This window comes from Triturus cristatus, chromosome 1_1 (genome assembly GCF_964204655.1).
Source record: "Triturus cristatus chromosome 1_1, aTriCri1.1, whole genome shotgun sequence".
NCBI lineage: Eukaryota > Metazoa > Chordata > Amphibia > Caudata > Salamandridae > Triturus > Triturus cristatus.
In genome coordinates, this window is record NC_140579.1 from 995,343,044 (window position 1) to 995,361,708 (window position 18,665).

The 18,665-nt window shown below is 49.6% G+C and overlaps 1 long non-coding RNA gene across 1 annotated transcript in view; it reads right to left on the reverse strand.

The window, feature by feature from the left end:
- Positions 1-759: 759 nt before the first annotated feature.
- The window catches only part of LOC146871437 (uncharacterized), a 124,900-nt gene continuing 106,994 nt past the window's right edge, over positions 760-18,665 (reverse strand). Inside the window, exons 3-4 of the long non-coding RNA XR_014959551.1 lie at positions 1,247-1,509; positions 760-988 (exon numbers count right to left, since the gene is read on the reverse strand). This is a non-coding gene — a long non-coding RNA (uncharacterized LOC146871437). The remainder of the gene's footprint in view (positions 989-1,246; positions 1,510-18,665) is intronic.

Genomic DNA, 18,665 nt, shown 5'->3' on the forward strand with positions numbered 1-18,665 from the left:
GGTGCAGTGAGGGGCCAGGGGAGCGGTATTGAGTGGGGTGGGAGGGAATCTACCCGGGGAGAGGGAGCACGGCTGCTTGGTCCTGTTGAGAAGATCTTGTTGTAAGTATAAGAAATCAGCCGCAAGGGAGTTAATTTTCAGCTCCATTCTGTTCAGTTGCTGTGCTATTGAGCTGAAAAAGTTTAAGGTTTTAGGCAAGGGCCGAGAATGACTTGGGTCTTTGGAGGGAGAGTGAACAGGGGTTGGGGATTGGTCAGAATCAGTGGGGTTAGGAGAGGGGAGAGGTTGGACGCGGGGAGCCGGATTAGTAATACTCCCATTCAAGGAGTTCAAAGGAGGAGTAGAGAGTCTACTGTCCAAGTGAGGAGGGAGAGAAATTCTAGGTAAGAAGTCAGAGTTCCGGGGAATGTCAATAAGATTAGCGGTGGAGGCAGGTTGTGTACGAGGGTGTGCGATGGTGGAGGGGGAGCGTGTAGTGATAATAGGGGGGATGAGTTTATAGGATTGGTGTCAACGTTGGCCATGGGGATGTCACGGGGGTTGTCAGTGAGGTAATCGGTGGAGGCCGGTTGTGTCTGTGCATGTGGGACATCGGAGGGGGAGTGTGCAGTGGTAGTAGGGGGGAGAGTGACCACTAGATTGGAGAGGACGTTGGATATGGGGGAAATAAGGGTCGGGGGAAAAGGTCTGTGATGGAGTGTGATCGTGGGTGGGTGGCGGGCTGGAAAAGCAGACGAGGAGGCCGGATATAGTGGGCAATAGTGTTTTTCTTTAATGCACACAAGTTCAGATTATACAGGAAGAAGGGCAGGGGGAACGGTGCGATGGTCTTCAGCCGCGGTCGTCTGGGGTGATGCTTCTGGGAATTCTCCTGTCTTGGGTGTAGCCGGGGGTCGTAGGCCGGGCGGGTACTCCTCGGAGGACCGGAAGAGAAAGAGAGGAGCCGTTAGTCCTGCTGGGACTCTGAGCCAGATACCGCACCCGTGACCTGAGGTGGTGAAGCGGAAATAGACCGTGAGGGAAAAGGGAAGAGAAGGGGCAGGGTAAGGCTCGGTAAAGAAAAGGGTGCTCGAAAGGGGGTCGTGGGGGTAACGGGAGTCACACAGTGCAAGGTGCTATATTTTATATACAGGGTGGCTGTCCGGTTTGAAAGGACGTGACTGTGAAAGAGAGGGAATATACACAGGGGTCGTACTTCTTCCTACAGAGCACCTAGCGTGCTCGGGAGATGGTAGATGGTACTCACGTGCTCCGCCGTAACTCTCCTCCGAGTTACGGACGCTCTTCAGCCACCTCCGGGGGACTCCACCAGTCTTCGGACCACTCCTCAGGTTCTCCGCTTCCGTCTTCTCCTTCCGCCGTACCTCCAGTCGAGAGTTCCTGCCACGATCTTCCGACGCTCTCTGTCTCTCCTGTTCCGTCTTTTCTGTGGTTGGCCGCCCGCAGGGGGGAGCGACTTCCGGGGCACCGGGTTAGTCCTTCCGGTCCGTCGTCTCTCCTGATTGGACCCTGTAAGAGAGAGAGGGGTGGGGTCTTCGTTGTCACGGACGCTTTGGTGATTGTTCTGTTTTGCGTGTCCTGGAAGGGAGAACACCGGAGAGGTGAAAATCCGGGCAGTATGCGGGCGGGGCTGGGGACCCGGGGGAGGGTTCGATCACATGGAGGAAGAGGTAGTTTGTGAGGGAGGGTTCAGATTATCAGGGGTCAAGCGGAGAGTGCCTGTTGGGATTTCGGTCGCGAGAGGGCAGAGGTTAGAATCTGAGCTGTCAGGATCTAGATCGGTCTTGTGGTGTTTGTTAATTGTGAGTTTGTTGTTCCTGGTGTGCTCAGTAGATATAGTAGTTGTGGGTGTTTGGCGGCGGAGAGTAATGATAGGGGTAGTGTAATTATAGTGAGTGATGGTGGATGTCCATGAGTTGAAGAGAGGTTCTTCAGGGCAGGGAGTTTGGGTCCGTTCCACGTTATTAGTAAGGGTGATGGTGGGTTGGGGAGATATGGTTTGACGGCTCATTTGAGTTAATGAGGAAAGAAGTGTGGGGAAGTGGCGGTCAAAAGTGGTGAGGTGCGGGTCGGTGGCCTGAATGAGAATGGTTCCAGTTCTGTAGATGGAGATGGTGAGCTCCCCTTTGAAGGTCGGGGAGATGGTAGTGGAGATTTTTTCACCATAGGGAATGATTACTGACTTGGCGACTTGAAGGTGAAGAGAGAAGGTGGTTTTCCATTTAGCCGGGCGATTTGTGTAGAAAATGAAGTTAGTTTTCGTGTTGCCGTTGGTCGCTGTGTGGTAGTTTTCTACAATGAGTGTTTCCGGGTGTTGTTTTAGAGTACTATGCTTGAAGTTCTTTTTTGCCTTACTGGTAATTTTGTATAGGTAGTTAATGGACCAGGAGTTGGGTCCGTAGCGCACAAGATTCGAGTTCTGGGTGAGGTAAGGTGGGCGCATGGTTGAACGGTATAACTGCCGAGATACAATCAGGGCTCAGGCCGAAGAAGAAATGCCGAGGCACAGTCCGGGATCAAGCATAAGGCAGGGTGGTAGTTATCAAACAATTATATGTAGTAAATACACTAAACTTTAAAGTGCCATATTAACTGCAGTGTAGAAACAGAATTGTAATGTGGCAATACACAGGAGACGGCAGCCTTTGATTAGGAGCCTGGTTAGCAGTTCTCAAGAATTAGCTAGCGAGGATGAGGATAATCAGGATGTCTTAGAAGCTTCGCCATTTTGGGGTCAGGCAATGCAATCATAATGTCTTCAGACCGTCGCCATTTTAGGGTCAGGCAGTGGTCAGTCTGTGAGTCATATGGCTACTATGAAAGTCATCAACAGTAAATTACAATCTCTAATACTGAAAACAGTGTAGCCTCTCGAAAACGCTAGCTGATCGACTTATTTTGATGAATGCCGCCACAAACAATACGGGAAGGAACAGTGTTCACGCATTACAGAGGCGCCGGCATTTTAGGTCCTTGCAAGCCGTTAGTTCCTGCTCTTAATATTTAATAGAAAGACGTGGCACGAAATAGCCAGGCGCTGGCGCGTTTTGTATTCACATAGGCGGGGAGCAGGGCTTCACGGTCAGTTCATTTTGAGGCATACTTGTGTGCTGGAGGCTCCCAGGTGATGAGCAAGTCGTCGTCGAACGATGCTGGTTCCCAGGGCGGTCACCATGATAGAAATGGCGCTCGGAGTCTTAGATCGCCAATAGACCAACTAGGCTACCGGGCTCCTATGGCAGAACTGGCCGGACGTGACAGAGCCAGGTATGTCGTGCCAATGGATACGCTCGTCCGCAGGACCGCAGCGTTCCAGGCAAGGCAGAGAGGCAGCGTTGACATGAGGCTCTAAGGTGAAGTCCAAGAATATTGAGCCGAAACAAAACATTCCTGCTTACATCGGGCGAGATGTCGCTCCTCCGAGGACGGAAGGGGAGACTCACCTCTCCGGTGTGGCTGCTGGCTCAAGGCCAGTTCCTCCTGCACGGGGAACCTCGGCAGCTGGCAAGAACTCCTCAGCCTTTCACTTGGGCATCGGGAGTCCTGAGCAATGGCGCCAACCTGGAGAGCCGAGCTTGGCAACGGGCAAACTAGTGCCTCCGTAAGGCAGGCTGCGCGTCAATAGACGAGCCAGCAGCTACAGGAAAACTGAGGGCACATTGTGGGTCAGATCTGCCCCAAAGCAGCGGATCGATCTGGGAGCACGGGATCCGTCGATCAGCACTGGCGTCCGGGCATTGAAGCTGCGGACATGGGACGCCGCGGAGGTCGTACCATCAGGTCAGATGAATGCCCAGATTTTCTTACAAAGGTGTGCATCCACCGAGTAGCGCAGTCCGATCCAGGTGTAGGCGGGTGGCGGGCCGGTTTAAACGGGGATATCTACCGAAAGGTAATCCCCAAAGCGGGAGCTCCTTGGGAGGCTCCTACTCCTAGCCTGCGTGGCTGAGGCTTCATCATTCTTTGAGTACAAGACCTGCACAGGTCGCCTTCGCAGCGCTCTCACCGACCGCCGGGCTTGTACATCTACGAAGATGTATGTAATGAATGTGCTGGCCAGATCTGATTGGGCTTCTGCCCGTCACTCACTCCACATCACCGTGCCACCTGTAGATCTTTAAGTGGGGCAGGTCCTGCAAATTGTGAGATGCAGCAGTAATTAAAAACTTTGAAATGGGTCCCTATGGGGCCCTAAATTCACGTCCTTTACAGGCAAAACAATGCTTGAAATCAGTAGCATAGTAAGCATGCCCTGGGACCTGGTACATGCAAGGGAAAAGGTCATTTTTAATGCAGTTGGGGTAGTAAAATAAAGTAATTATCAGGGTTCAATGGACCCCTCAGGGCTCTGGGCCCTGGCGACACTGCATCTGCTGCACCAATGGTAGCTATGCCACTGCCCGAAATTCCAACAGCCTCTGTACAAAGCCTTGAGGTAATCCATAACAGCGATGCACTCCCTGTTGGCATTCCATTTTAATTTCATCTTGCATTCTGTAAGAGTATTTACTTTTTTTCTAGATGTTGTGTTTCTGTAGTTTTTTTCATGCACCATATCACTCTTTTATTATTAGACGAGCTTCGGTTGTGTGAATGTACACGACGGGAAACAAGTGAAAGCTCTAGAAAAGTATCTGAAGACAGTGTGAATTTCTCACAGGGCCTGTCAGCGGATCTTAAAGGTGTTCAGACTTCATGCGAAAGCAGTCTGGGCTACTAAAAGGTCTGCTCTAGCTGCCCGTCCCAAGCCTGGTCTGCTGATGTTATGTATGGACTTATGTTAGCCTGCTCTCATGGGCCTCTATGCCTTACAGTGCTCTGTGGAGGAACTTGGCTACAGTGGACAACTTAGTCCAGACTATTCCTATATTGGCTTTCCCTACTTTTCGAAATGACTGAAACCTCTCCTAATCCTGTCTATTACCACTGTTAGAAATGGGGGTCTCTAGTTGGCAATGGCTGGCCACTGTCCAAGTAGGGACCCTTCTTCCTAAGTCAGAGTAAGCAGCCTACACCCTTTGACAACCCCTGCTCAACCCTGTGGTAACGTAGCACGAGCAGCTAGGCTTATCTCAGATGCAGTGTGTTAAGCATTTATGACCATACACAGTAATATAATGAGGAACACTACAAATGGACACCACTCAAGTAGTTATGAAAAATAGGTATTTTTATATAGACTTAATCACAAGACCAATAACAGTAAAAATCCACAATACGATAAAAATATAATTACTTTAGAAATGCTGCAAAAATAGTTCAAGGTGCACAAACGGATGTTTAGTTCAATGCAGTGGTCTCTGCGACCCTTTTACTCACAAAGTATCTGGTTCCTGGAGCAAAGCAACAAAAATGTCGCTAAGGAGTTGTAGCGGGAAATTTACTCACGCTAACCAGCGATGCGTTGAATCCTTACCGCGAGGGAGGATGATGTGCTGGGTTGCGGGCAGGACAAAGCGACAAACTTCCTCACGCTAAGCCGGTGATGCGATGAAATCCTTGCCGCGAAGGGAGGATGATGCACCGAGCCTGTTGCGTGTGCGATCTTGCTGCGTTGACAAAGATGGCGCTCCGCGAGGGAGCGACGATCCGGATTCGATGCGGGGAAGATGGCGAACGCTCGGCGTCCGCGCTGCGATGATCCTGTTGCGATGATTTCAGATAGCGGGCGTTTTCAGGCCCGCAGACAGGTGCTGCGACGATCTTCGGATAGTGGGCGTTTTCAGGCCCGCAGACAGGTGCTGCGACGATCTTCGGGGTTAGCGAGCGCTCGGCGACAGCGGAGCGGCGATTTTTCTCACGCTCACCAGCTGCAGCGGCTCGCTAACGGAGGTTAGCGACGATTTTCAGCGCTCTCTCCTCAACAGTAGAAATAGAGGTCCTGGAACACACAGGAGCCTCACCTGCAGATAGTAATCCTCGCTGGGAGGAAACAGGAGGCTGATGGTGGAGTCTGATGTGCCTGAGACTCCAGCAGGAGGCTAGCTCTCTTCTAGCCCTTGGGTGATTGCTGTAGCAAAAATAAAAGTCCAATCAAAGTTCTTTTCCTCTTCTGGAAGTCCAGTGGTAGCAGCTGCAGGCCAGTCCCAGAAACAGCACACAGGGCACAAGGACAGTCCTTCTCTTGCAGATTCCTGTAGTCACATGGACAGAGGTTCTTCTTGTTATCCAGGAGCAATACCAACTGTAGGGGTTTGTGCACAAATATTTATACCTCCAAAGTCTTTGTTCTTAGGGGTCCCAAGCCTCTGAACCCAGCCAGAACCAGTTTTGCCCAGCCCTGGAGCACTTTGTTGATCAGGCTGCATCCTTCCTTTCAGAAAGAGGGGGTCTGCCTCAGACGCACAGTGGGAGGTGGAGCCAGCATTCACCTTGCCAGGCACAGCCCTATTCAAGTGCAGGAGCTACCCCTCCCCTCACACCTAGGCAGGTCGCTCTATTCAACCCAGGTCTGACTCAGCCTGCCCTGTCCCTCCAAAACCAGACAGCCAATACACATAATAGCAGAGCAACTGGAAGGCTTAGGCAAGAAAGTACCTATACTCTAAAAGTGGTAGTTTCAAACACAGAATATAAAAATAACCTTCACTAAAAGATGTAGTTTAATATTCTGAGCTCAGGCATACTAGATTCGTTTTTCTACCATGTTCTGTGGGTCAGTTAGGACTATAGGATGTAATAGCCCAGACCTCCCATTCTGGCCTATGGAGAACAGGTAGCCTTACAGTAGTGAAAAACGAAATTGGGTGTAATTCACTACTAGGACATGCTACATACAACAGGGCATGTCCTACCTTACACATACAATGTGCCCTATCATAAGGGGGGGCTTACATGATGCCAAGGGAAGGTTTAGGGGCTGGGAAGTGGGTGCACTTAACAGCCAAGATGGCAGTTCTGGACTGCATGCAGACACTGCAGTGGCAGGTCTGAGACACACTTTACAAGCTGCTTCTGTGGGTGGCACAAACCAGTGCTGCAGGCCCACCAGCAGCATTCGGTTTACCAGCCCTGGGCACACACCGGCCACGCTACTAGGGACTAACCGGTAAACTGAATAAGCCAATCATGGATGTACCAATTCATATGTCATCTTTACAAAGGGAGCATTCGCGCTGTGGCACTGAATGGCAGCGGCACAGCGCCCATAGCATCTATAACCAGCAAAAACAGAGGAGACACAGCGAAAAAAGGAAGGGAGACTCACGCCAATGGTGCCAGGTCTAACAACCACCATTCAGTAGTTGCACCAGCCCCCTTCATCCTTTTTTGGCCCTGATTACAAGTTGGTTACAATCTTCAGTCCCCAATGTAAACCCTTGTTTGCGCAGGGATTGGAATTTTGAGTTGAAGGGTATTTATGGCATCTGGTAATTGTATTAAATATCTCAATGTTCATTACATTTCAGAAGGTCATGGCTGTCTTAATTTGACCAGGAAAAAGTGTTCAGTATTTACCGGAACATGCATATTTTGGTAAGCACAAAAATCCATGTTATTCCCCCAAAACATGATAGATGTTCTTTATTGCACCTGATAAATAATGATTCACACAGTAACATTCTTTATCAGGTGTAATAAATAGCGCCTTGGCTCGGAATCATGTCCTTAGTTGGGTCACCTTGTTGCTTGTTCGGAAATCTCAACCTCACACCCCCCTAACATTATTGACTAAGCTACACCTCTGGGGAAAGTCCTACGAAGGAGAGAGCCCTGATACAGAGTTGCGAAACAATCCACAGAAGAGGTCAAATACTGGCACACAATGGAGAGTGTTGGATGGAGGGAACATGCGGATAGAGGTAGTTAGAAAGTGTAGGCACTGACAGGCAGGAGAAAGTGACAGGGGGTACAGGACATACAAGCAGGGCTTTAAGTAGGGTGAACAAATGTGATGGGGCTCTATAAGGGGCATGGCCTAAGAAATGTACCTATGAATTCTTTTCAAGAGGCGTAACCTATATGTACACTAATATCTTGTGCTTCCCATTGCGTGCCACACAACCAGGATTTTGGGGCCTATCCGAGTTTTCTGTAATTGCATCCAGATGTATCCGACAGTAACACAGAAGGACCTAAACAAAGCCAAACCTCTTGGCTTTGCCAATGTCTGTGGATAGTATCAGATAAATGAGTATCAACAATTATTTTGTTGTGAAGAATTGAAAATGTTTCAATTCAGAAACAATGAGACTGTGATCTAAACACTACTTAGGTCTGTGGAAAGGTTAGTAGACTTCGGCGTGTTATGATCACTCTTGTTCTTCCCCTCACACCACGTTCCTCTACAGTTTCTATTAGAAATTTTTGCCCTTTTTCTCCACACATCTTTCTGAAATGTTCCATATGTTATCGCACACCTCATCTCTTTCCTATTCAGCACCGTCTTTTCGTACTCTCCTGCATGTGCTTCCTTGCATCTTATTCACTTCACTATCCCATATGCACACAAAGCACCCACTACCCTGTAAGCACTGCATTCTCTTTTACTTTCAAAGTCAATATTACAACAGCCATGTAACCCCTTCACACACTTTCACATAGTCACAATTACAATTGATCTTGCAATTCACGACAGGGAGAAAGGCTGAGAAAGCCTCAAGTCCCACTTGGGGGTGCCTGGGAACATGCAGCAAGTAGAGGGACCACTCTCTCTTTGTAGCCCCACTCTCCCTCTTCACTTCTCGCGTGGTTCTTGCTTCAGTTGCTAGAGTTGGTTTGCTTCTCTGGGCAGCTTCTCCACCAGGCAGCTAAAAACGAGGATTCTCCTCTTGGTAGACTCCGCTGCAAGGATAAACCATCACCCCTCTCCCAGGAGACAAGACAGAGTCCCAGCAGATTGGTGCACACATCTTCAGGTGATGTCCCCTTCACCTAACTAGGAAGATGGGTGTGAAAGACACCAGGTTTGCAATTCAGAATATTCTCCAACACTCTGCAGGTGTACACTGGCCAGTGAGAAGTCCTGGAAGACTGATCTGGAGGGATGGCCCTTCTGTTACACTAGTCTTGCAGCGAGAGTTTGTGTTTTCCGTGGGTTTAGCTTTGGGCCTGGATCGAGGCTGTTTTGCCACGTTGTGTATCAGTTTGGCAGTTTTCAGACAGGTCGGCAACTCTGTAGTCTTTAGGGGATGGTGATCGGAGGTGGGGGGGGGGGGGGGAGGTGTTGCCGGGAGTCTCCAGTGACAGAAACCCAAAACAAAGACACAATGGGGAAGAAAGCCTGCACATCTCACATCTAGAATCAGCAGCTGTAGGGGAGCAAAAGGGCAGGGCCTGTCAAAAGGCTAACCTTTCACATCTAAGGTGACTGCTGGCTCCAGACTCCCCACACTCTCCACTAATCCACCAGGGTAACACTGGACAGGAAACAAGCATTTGCAATGCAATAGGTCTCGCATTTGCGAGAGAGTTTGAGCTGTTGGCATTGTAAATGACAATGCCTTTTATTACGTGTTGGTTTTTAAAACATAAATGAAAGGAATTGCCATTTACAATGCCAATAGCTTAAACTCTTGCAAATGCGAGACCTATTGCATTGCAAATGCTTGTTTAGAAAGGTGATATGGTGCTGGCTGAGCTCGTAAGTGTACGAATGCTCTGACCTCAGATTGATTATTTATGTATTGTTTATTTATTTTGCAGTTTTAGCGCGAACACAACCCAAAGGTTTAAGCGCTTTACATGAGCATCAGGCACATTACAGAAGTACACATGGATTTTTGTGTGTGTGGGGGGGGGGGTTAGGCATGGGGGAGAATAAGTGATTTGCCCAGAATAACAGGATGTTGAGCCGAGTCGGCAAAGTCGGCAGCTCTGGCCGCTTGAGGCGTGGAGCACTTTCACTGTAAACATGTCGCCATTCCATCAGTGGCGTGCACCTCGGCATCGTCTTACACCTTTCTGGACACATATGATAAAAGAAAATGCAGTTCAACCGAATTAAACACCATTAGTATTACCTGGACGGCTCTTTGTGTTCGACCCGGGGCACGCTATTATCTTGGAAAAAAAAGCTTGAACTCCGGTTCTGCTGCAATAACTGCCAAAGCCGACCGTTCCCTCTAGTACATTAAAATACCACCACTACGGCCAGTCTGTCGGAAGCATTCCACGTGTAATCTGGATGCGCGCGTGCACAGAAAGGTTAAGAGCAGAGGCACGGCCGTCCACTTCACTGAAAGATCATTCCTTGATAACTCCGGCGCACCCGCTTGTAACATAACACGTCTCCGCCGAACAATTTAAAAGCCGAGAGCGGTCTATGTCCGTTTTTCATGCAGGGAAATATAAACACCAGCTAATGACAACGAAAGACAAGTGGTGTAAAAAAAAAAATCTATCTCTGGTGTTTCAAAATAACAATTTAGGAAGCTGAATTAAACCCCTTGAAAGGAGAATAAAACAAGAGGCGTCGCTAGGACCGAAAGGCTCTGCGCATGCTCACTTCGCACAAGCGCTCACCATGACGTACTTGCTCGGCTTCTGCCAAAAGGTTTCTTGTCTTTAAGGGGCCATGTGTTTGGCCCCATAAAGATAAGAAACCTTTAGAGACCAACACAAAGCAAGCGAGTCCGTCCAAATGGGACGGCTCAAAAGCCAAGCAAAAACGTCAGACACCTCTGTTCCAATGGTTGCCCACCGTTTAGCATAAACGGTGACACCAGCCAATGGAACAGAGGGGCGGGGCTTAAAGCCCCTTACAGAAAATACCCTGTTAACACTAAATCTCACCAGCGAGACTGCGCATGCGCGCAGCCTACGCCAGGCGAGACCTAAAAAGGGAAGGGTGCAGCAAACGTCTGCCTTTGCACATCTAAAGAGACATAGGACTCCATCCCTCTCAAACCCCAGAGTCAGGAATGATAGCAAAACACAATACTAGTCTGGCAGTTTCTCGAACCACCAATTGTTTTTTTATTAAAACCTTTATTCAACAGATAAAGTCATCACACAGCCTGTTGCCTACATCCACTTCGGGCCGGCAGCATATCCTAATAAGCAGAGAAAGAAAGGTACACAGCGAAATGCCAACAACCCTACAGGGCCGGCCGCGTAGCAGTATATATGGGTCTTGCATTTCAGTAGAACAAAAATACTGTTGTCCAACAATTAAGAACAACAACTAAGGACCCCACCCCAAACTAGCCTCACGGTAAGAAAAATAGTCCAATAATGAAAATCTCAGCGAAATCTAGGAAAACATCTTGGTCAATAGGACACAGTCTTAAACTCAGACTCGCCATTGTGCACATCTCAACAGTATTATCAACTCTTTAAGCAGCCCCTTCGATACACCAAAATCAAAGCCGGACGCGCAAGCTCCCCGACTGCCCCCACACTCAACTAGCCGCTACAGACAGCCCGCCCCCAGGAGGCCACACTAGCAGCGGGTATGTTCACCAACCCAGGGTGCCCAAGGAAAAACTCCAGTTTCCCCAACCAACAGCCACTCCCCGAGGGCAGCAAAGATCGTCCACACCTCCACCGCACATTATGCAGTCCCTAATCCAGCCGGGGAAGGGGGGGGGGTTCACCTCAGGCAGCAATGGATACATCAATAGGTACGTCTTCAAGGGGCCCCATATGTCCCAGGGTCGGGAACCAGTCGGGAGGAGGTCAGAGTAAAGGGCAAGCTGATCTTGCCAAAGGATCATTGTTTCTAGCCAGTCTTTGAATTTAGGTGCCCTCCCCCTTCCCCATCTGCAGGCCACTCTCCACTTGGCGAGGAGGAAGCACAGCGAGGCAAATTTCCTATGCAGCATCGGGAGTGTTTCCGTATATCCCAAGATGCCCATCAGCGGAGTCGGCGGGAGCGAGGCACCTAACATTTTCCCTACTGCCTCAAAGACCTGTTCCCAATATAGCTGAAAGGCCGGGCAGCTCTAGGCCAAATGCAGCATATCGGCACAATCTGTCCGGCATCTCTCACATCTAGCATCCTCTCGCAACCCAAATCTTTGTAGTCTAGCGGGGGTATAATAGTATCTTTGCAGGAACTTGAAATGCGTGATGCGCAACCTGCCACTAGTAGACACCCTCTCAGTTTGTGTGCAGCAGTAGTGCCATTCCCGGTCCGTGATGTCCTGTCCTAGTTCGCCAGCCCATCTATCCCGAGCTGAGCCATGTGAGGCACCAAGCTCTACAGATACAGATCGGTACAGAGTGGACACCAAGTGGGAAGCTGTTTTCGCTCCTAGCAGGGCATGCACCTGTGGGAGCATCGGCGGCTCGTGTGGGTAGTCCGGTGTACAGGCCCGTATCCCCTCCCGCAGACGGGCATAAATGAATGTCTCCATCACAGTCGGGGGGGTTCAGCACATAACTGCTGGAGAGTAGCGAACCTCCCATCTTTATATATATCTCCCCACGTACAGGTCCCCCGCCGTCGCTGGAACTGTTTAAAAATACCTTCCTGTAGGAGGGTCAATTGGGGGTGAAACGCCAGCGGCAGGCAGGGGGAGTAGATCATTGGGGCCTGCATCTTGCGTGTAATCCAGTTCCATGCCCGCACTGTGCAGTCTACAGCTGTGGGATCTCACTCGCGCCGCCCTGCAGGAAGTAAGAGCGCCCCCTCCAGCGGGACGGGCTCCACCAGCCAGTGCTCCGTGGCCACATGGGCCGTATATTTCGGACCGTGAAACCAGAGTGCGCATAATGCGCTTGCGCACAGATGTAATAAAGTTCGAAGTTAGGGAGCTCAAGACCCCCCAGCGCATAGGGGCTGGCCAGCGTCTCCCAGCTAATCCGAGGTTGTTTGCCCCCCATACAAGGCGCAGAAGTTCAGTCTGCAATGTGGAAAAAAAGTCGGCCCGGATGATAGGGGATGTTCAGGAAGTAGTAAAGGAACTTAGGCAATACCGTCATCTTAACCAAGGAAATTCTGTCGGCGATGGACAACGGCATAGCTATCCACCTCGTTATTGAATCGCGTAATGCGTCAATGGCTCGGCCATAATTATCCCGTATCAGCTCGTCCCGATCCAGGGTGACATTCACCCCCAGGTACAGAACAGAAGAGTCGCACCACACCAAGGGGAAATCGACCGCAAAGGGGACGGCAGCAGGAGTGAGGGGCAGTATCTGAGATTTCGCCCAGGTAATGTGTATGCCGGATAGGCCACCAAAGCGCACAAATTCTCGTAGGAGCGGGTTGAGATTGTTTATCGGGTCTTTTACGTACAGGGTAACATCGTCCGCATATAGTTAAAGTCTTTGGCCACACTGAACTTGGGCTCTTAGGGCTGGTGTATGGGGTTTGTACTCTGGTAATACTAGTGTCCTCCTACATGAAACACCAAAATCCAGTTTGAAGTAGGTCCTGTATACACAACAACCTCAGAGGCAGAAGTCTGGTAGAAGAAAAGCTGAGTTTTTCTGAAACCAGAGTGGCTACACTAGACGTTTTGCCATCTTATTCTTGAACTTTAAAGTGCTCTCCAAATTTTGTATGTAAACCCAGCAGACCTGTCAAACAAGCTTTGACACTGTAACGTGAAAAAGAAGTCCACTGTGATTTGAGCCTGCCTGGCTGTGGCGACAACAGAAGGGGGCCGGCCTGGGTGTTAGCTACATTTGGTTGTGACCGAATAAGCCTCTTTGAAGTTAATCAAGTTCCGGCCAGCCCACAAGCAATCCTGTCAAGGGCATAACAACACCTCCCCACACCTAAGCCTTTGTCGCAACTCTGGGAGCAAGTTCACACCTCATCAAGGGGCTATTTGAATGCTAATTACTGACTGGCAGAAGTGGGAGAACAAACGGCAGATTATCCTCCGGAAACTCTGCAGTAAAAAGGTAACTTTCTAAATGTTAATTTTTATTATTTCTTAGTAAAAATCAGACATCCCCCTGAATTGGATGTTTAATAACTATTAAAAATAGTGGTTTTATTATTTTTTTTGTTGGTCACTGTTAAACCTGGGGGGTCTCTAGTTGGCTGAGGTAGGTACCTTAGGCCAAATAGGGACCCTTGCTTCTAAGGCAGGGAAAGGAAGGACATCTTCTCAGATAGCCCCTGCTCACCCCCTCGGTAGCTTGGCACGAGAGGCCAGGCTTATCTTCAAGGCAAATTTGTAAAGTATTTGCAACCACGCTCACAGCAACCCAATGATGACACCAGAAATGGACTCCACACGAGTTTCATAAAAAACACATATGTTTATATAAAAAGATATACGATGAGACCACACGATAAGGATCCAACATATGCGTATTTGTAATATTTCACCTTGCCTGTTATTAGGCCAGCAAGCCCTTGTAGGTTCTTACAGTATCAATGAGCAATTCTAGACGATCCCATGCAGTCCTAATGCAATGCTATGCAGTTCGGAATGGAAGAATCAGGCACTTTGTAATCTAACAATAATGCAGTTCGTTATGCAACAATCAGGCAGTTCGTAATGCCAAAATAATGCAATTCGGAATGCAACAATCAGGCAGTCCGATATGCAAAAATAATGAAATGCGTAATGCAACAATCAGGTAGTTTGTTATGTAAAAATAATGCAATGCGTCAAGCAACCATCAGGCAGTTCATAATACCAAAATGATGTAACATGTAATGCAACAATCAGGTAGTTTGTTATACCAAAATAATGTACTCCGGCACCGATCACGGTACTCGGGATGGTCTCTCTGCCACTCTTGCTGACTCGCGGTCAGCTACTACCAAAATATGCCCCCAACACGGGTATGGTGTAAAACCAAGTGTAGCTCCACACTCTGGATCCGGTACTGCCACTCCTTGGCAAGTATGGGCAGCAATATGGACTTCAGCGGAGGCTCACGCTGCGAGAATGGGAAAAGCCGAGAGCGTTTCTCTCCGAGCCCGCACCCCGCCCCAGGCAGCGACACACGCATGCACACACGCTGAGTGTTACGCGGGGGTGCGACCTCGCTCTCCTCTCCTCGCGACTTGGGCCTCCGATGCGGCTTCATTGTTTCGGCAGTGGAACTCGGGCCCCCCGACACGGGGATGGTTCGAGGTCCCTCCTTGGCAAAGACGGGTTCGGACCGGCGGCACAGAGACTCTGGTGATTCCGGGCCGATGGCAATGACGAAGATCTCAGGCTGCAACAGGGCACACGCACACAGCGTCGCTGGGACTCACTTGAGCTCCGGTGTGCACGGTCACAGGGCACCCCTCATGAAGGTCTGAGGCTGCACAAAGCACACGCACACAGCGTTGCTGAGACTCACTTGGACTCCTGGTGCCCCCCATCACAGGGCAATTCTTATGAGGGTCTCAGGCTGCAAAAAGGACACGCACACAGCTTCGCTGAGACACTTGAGTTCCGGGTGCACACGATCACAGAGCAATTCTCATGAAGGTCTCAGGCTGCACAAAGCACACGCACACTGCGTCACTGAGACTCACTTGGACTCCTGGTGCCCACGATCACAGGGCAATTCTTATGAGGGTCTCAGGCTGCAAAAAGCACATGCACACAGCGTCGCTGAGACACACCTGGAAACATTTGTGTTCCTGAGTTTCCACAACAGGGAGCCAGCTCTCCTCGGGCCCTTGGGGGTAAGTTACTTCAGGACACAGCACACAGCAAAGTCCTTTCAAGCAGGGGGACACAGCACACAGCAAAGTCCCTTTAGCCTCTCCTTGGTTAAATCAGCAAACTGCAGGCCAGCCCCAGAACACACAGCAAGGGTCAGTCCTTTCCTTCAGTCCCTTCAGCCATTTCTTCCTTGGCAGAGGTTCCTCTTGACCACAAAGTAGTTTCAATCCTTTACAGTCTTGAACAGTTCCATTCCAAAGTCCAGGGGTTTCAGCTCTCATAGTTTTACCCCTAAATGTCTTTGAAGTCTTTGTGTTCAGGGGGGCACTGACCCCTGTCCAGACCAGGTCTTGGTGTCTACCAGCCAGTGACCCCTTCTTCCTTTGATAGTGGGGGTCTGGATCCTTTATCACTCAGCAGGAGATGGAGACATTGTTTTATGGCAGCAGCCCAGGCCTCTTCACCTTCAAGGCCTACTCCACCCCCTTACACTCCAGATGCAGGTCAGGCTGTTGCTGTCTCACCTCCTTCCCTGGGTCAAGACATTCCCAGAGCCTATCACTTTCAAATCCAGACAGTCAATCCACAACCAGGCAGAGACACACAGAAATGTTAGAACACCAAAACCCAGCCACTTCTAAAAGTGTGGTTTCTAAACACACAATGCAAAAACCACCTTCACAAAAAGATGTGTTATTAAATTGTGAGTTCAGGCACACTAAACTTCACCTCTCCATCTTAAGCCTATGGGAAGATAGGCTGGAAACATATTACACAGTCTCCCCATTCTGTCCTATGGGCAAGATGGCCCTTTCAACAGTGAAAAACTAAATGGAAAGTATTTCACTGTTAGAACATGGTACACACCTCAGTACATGTCCTACCTTTCACATACAATGCACCCTGCCCAAGGGGGTACCCTGGACCTACCATAGGGGTCTCTGATGTGCATAAAAAGGGAAGGGTAAGGCCTGGCAAGTGGGTGCACTTGTCAGGACAACATGGCAGTTTAACAAACTGCGCGCAGGCACTGCAGTGGAAGGCCTGAGTTCTCTCTTTAAGGCTACTGATGTGGGTGGCACAATTAGTGCTGCAGGCCCACTAGTAGCATTTTTATTACCAGCCCTGGCACACATAGTGCCCTTTACTAGGGACTTTACTCGTAAGGCAAACATACCAATCATGGACAACCAATTACCATTACACTTTACACAGGGAGCACTTGCACTTTGACACTTGTCCTACTTTTAAATAGCATGCACCCTGCCTTATGGGCAATAAGACCTACTTAGGCGTTGTAGGAAAGTGCCCTTTTTGACATACTCACCCCCACTTTTTGCCTGGTATTTGATGTGATTTCGACGATGAGTGCACTGGGATTCTGCCAACTAGCTCCCCAAGGCCAGATCTCAGTCCCAAAACTGTGCAATTGTTTTCCTCAATTGGCAAAACCTTTAATAACCTCTGTAAGTCACTAGTAAATGATACCTAGGGTCTGAGGCATTAAAGAGGTTCCCGAAGGGCTGCAGCACAAATTGTGCTTCCTTAAAGGACCCCTCATCAAGTTCATGCAAACTGCCAATGCAGGCTATGTGTCTTGGTGCAGACAAAAAATGAAAACACGACATGACACACATCCTTGCGTGCCGTATCCCCTAACACTACATGTAATATTTGTAAGTAACCCTTACAGCAGGCCTTACAGCCCTAAACCAGGGTGCCTTATAGGATGCCTCATATTACATACGAGGGCATACCTGCATGAGTAGATATGCCTCTGTGCTGGTCAGTTCCATTACTGCTAGTACAAGTGAACAGGGAAGCCATTTTAAAACATGTGCTGGACACTGGTAAAAACAAGTTCCATAACTACATGATGGCAGCACTGAAAAGAGATGTTTGGTATCAAATATCTCGAATTATTAAACCCACACTGATATCAGTGCCAGATTTAATAATACATGTACCCAGAGGGTACCTTAGAGATGTCCCCTGAAAAGCTACCAGTCCCTGGTGCTGACTGACTGGTTTCCTCAGTCCACCACCAGAGGTGAGTGTTTGACCCCCCAAGGGTGAGGGCCTTTGCTCTCAAGAGGTCAGAAACAAGGCCTGCTTGGACAGGGGGTGTTTTCACCTCCTCCCACAAGATGACATGCATGTTAACATTCCAAGGTAGGGGAGCTTCAAAAGGGACTACCGCCATTGGTATGGGAATTCGATTTCTCACAGGAGAAGAAACTGACCCCCTTTGTCCAGAGCCATCTGGCACGTGGACAGGCGGAAGAATCATCTAGTCAGATAGGTGTGTCCACCCTTAGGCCAGTGACACCCCTAAGGTGGGCTACCTAAAGTGGAGGCGACTTTTCAAAGTTAGCCACATTGGTATTGCCAAAATGAGGAATTCTGGGACAGGGTCATGATCACCTCCCCCAGGAAGTGGTAATATAGGGTGCGTAGTGACCCTAAAGGTGAGTAGCCATTGGCTACTACCCTACACTCCCCTAATGCCCCTAAATTCAGTATTTAAGGGAAGCCTGGCACCAGAGAATCAGATCCTGCCGACCAAAAGAAGAAAGACAGAAGAGCCGCGAAAATAAATAACTGTGGAAGAAGCAGCTGATTTGGCTCCAACCCTGCTGGCCTGTCTGCTGTTCCCAAACATTGCGCCAAAGTTGACTCATCCTGCAAGCTGTGGTGCCTCCAAAAGCCTGGGTGGACTGCCAGCACTTCTGCCAAGACTCAGGAATTTCAGTGGAGCAGTGGAGCTGCTTCTGTGCATCCTGCAGTCACCCAAAGAGACCTGAGTGGACTCCAGACGCCAAACCCCGATACCGGAAAGCATCACTGCACCTGTGTTGCCTAGCACGAGCTGAAGTGGGTCAATGATGACAGCCTGGTCCCCCAGCCCTCCAGAGGCAAATCCCACCCTGGACTTGCCCACTGTGGACTTCGACGCCACCTGCAGCCTCTGTTTGCAGGCCCCCTCTACCAAAAGTGTTCCTGGTGACAAAAAATAGATGCCTGAAGATACCTCAGCAACCGTTGCCCCTGGCCCATGGAGAAGAGGACCAAAGGTGTCCCCACAACCCCAAGTATCATGAGACCTGAGCCCCCCCCCCCCCCCCCCATGTGGTTTAGACCGACTGGCTTCCC